The sequence below is a fragment of the Pteropus vampyrus genome, unplaced genomic scaffold, assembly GCF_000151845.1.
Source record: "Pteropus vampyrus isolate Shadow unplaced genomic scaffold, Pvam_2.0 Scaffold24352, whole genome shotgun sequence".
Classification (NCBI taxonomy): Eukaryota; Metazoa; Chordata; class Mammalia; order Chiroptera; family Pteropodidae; genus Pteropus; species Pteropus vampyrus.
This window is the reverse complement of record NW_011913133.1, coordinates 41-2,478: the sequence shown is the minus strand read 5'-3', so window position 1 is coordinate 2,478 and position 2,438 is coordinate 41. Positions and strand designations below refer to the sequence as shown.

The 2,438-nt window shown below is 37.7% G+C and overlaps 1 pseudogene; it reads left to right on the top strand.

The window, feature by feature from the left end:
* The first annotated feature begins 129 nt into the window (after positions 1-129).
* On the top strand, positions 130-248 carry LOC111735362 (annotated as a pseudogene).
* The last annotated feature ends 2,190 nt before the right edge of the window (positions 249-2,438 follow it).

The window sequence follows — 2,438 nt, the reverse complement described above, 5'->3', positions numbered from 1 at the left end:
TGAATTAAAATAGACATCTAAGTTCCAGATGCACAATTAATTTCTTCCTCTTCTCTCATTTCAAAGTACCATATAAAGGGTAAAGGAGAAGAAATTAGTTCAAAAAGCATAGCATAAAAACTGTCAATAGTCTACGGCCATGCCACCCTGAACACGCCGGATCCCATCTAATCTTGGAAGCTAAGCAGGATCGGGCCTGGTTAGTACTTGGATGGGAGACGACCTAGGAAGACCAAGTACTGTCGGCGGAAAAAATAAAATGATAAAAAATAAAAAATAAGGGATGCTAAGCTGACAAGTTTCTTGCAATCTGTGAGGTCAACCATGAGTTGCCTCATCTAAAAAAAAAAAAAAAACTGTCAGTATATCTGAATCATTTTACAAATGCCCTAAAAACTAATTGTGTTCTAAAGCAAATTTTACAGATAGCAATATGCACAGTCCTTTCGTCTTCTGAAATGCTACCATACTTTCATTCACATGTCCCACAGGCCATGTGGGAACTGTATCATTTCCTGCTCCATTCATCTTTTGCTGTATAATTCGCCTCCCCTACCTTTTCGCCCTTCCCTTCTCATAATGATGTCTTGTTTTTGGTCTCAAATCCAGAACCACAAATGCATGGTCATGAATGGAACCTAAACAATAGAAATGTAGCTTTTGATCCCCAAGACTGAAAACTTTTCATTGATTTAGCTGGCAATATTTAAAAAGTGGCAGATATCACACAAATGTCTCAATGTCTAGGTTCCCTTGAAAACTGGGAAGATTTGGCTACAGAGCATCAACGAAAGGCTGAAACAGGATAAGTATCAGCAAACAAGTGCTGTCTGACTAGTGACAGCCCCAACTCCTATTGACTGACTCTGAGGCCAAGGGCCCTACCAGATACTATTTTTGCTCATGTTTGTACTTTAGGTTTTTCTATTTTTGGAAAATAGTTCCTGTATCAATATTTGTCAGAAAAGTTGAAAAATAAAAGATTAATTAAATTAACCCATTTTCAAAAATTGAATTTTAGGTTAGCAAACTTTTCCTGTGAAGTGCCAAACAGAAAAATAGTTTAGGCTTTAAGTCATACTGTCTGTTTTACAACCACTCAACTCCACAATTACAGTACTACATGAACGCAGTACATGAATGCGGAAATGAATGGGCCTGACAGTGTTCCAATAAAACTTTATTTACAAAAACAGATGGTGGACTGAATTTGGGTCACAGCTTGCCGACTCCTGTTTTATGGTACCTGTCCTGATACTCTAGGCATATGACCTCCGCCCTAACCTTTTTCAGCTTTATTGTCTATCAAAGTATTCTTCAGTTTCCCTCTTACTTTGGACTCCTTTTGTTAGTGTTCATAGTTTTTTTTCAAATGAGCTATTATTAGACACATTTTTACAAATTTTTCTGTGCCAGAAAAAGTCAGCCCATTTTTGGGAATAGACAAGTGTAGATCCCAAAAAACAGAACAGTAGGCACATAGCTATGCATTTGCTGCTCCCTTCCTCGACATCTCTGATGCTTCCCCATACCCTAATAAAATAATACACTCTGACCCCAATATACTGTCTCAGCTCTATTTGTCCTCCTCTGTCTCACCCATGAATTATTTGTTAGAGTTGTTCTAGACCTCTTGATAGTTTCTAACTATAACTCTTTCTGCTCTCTACTGCTCAAACAAGCTTCCTACTGGTCTAGGACAGAAGGAGATTAAAGGGAATCCAGTTCTACCGAAATTTCAAGGCATTACTGAAATCATATATTCCTCATAAAACCTTCCTCAATTTCACCAGTTATATTTAAGGTCTTCAGCTTTGATGTTTCTTAAGCATGACTAGAGCACTATCATTAGGCAATATCTTATAAAATTGCAATTTTCAGATTAAGAATGGTCAAATATTGGAAACCTAATATATTCTACCTAAGGCTATATAAATAAACATGTCTGCTGCACTCCCTGAAGGCAGGGGTTGAGTCTCATTCATCTTGCTACTTTTCCTGGTATCTAACACAGTGCCTTGCTTAAAGAAGAGGATCAACCAGCACTGCTGAATGAACATACTGAATTTAAAAAGCTCCGCATTCACAGAGTAGCGAAGAGAGTGTGCACACCTCTAAATTCCTTTTAACTATTACTACAAGGACGGCCTTAATTATTGACCTACATGACTTAAATTTCTAAAAATAGTACCTGGGACAGAAAAGAGGGCAGATTTGTAGTTGAAAAATGCACTGATACTTCCTGGGCTGCTGACATTCACTTCCATTCACTGGGTGACTGGGGTATAGATATTGTTATAGGATTCAGTCAGTTTCAACCAGAAACATTGTGAAAATCCCATGGCCCAAGGAAGCCCCTGGCATTCAGAGTATAAAATTCTAATGTGAAACACAAGTAAAATGTGAAATGTTTTATTGGCTGTCTTATATCCTTAAGT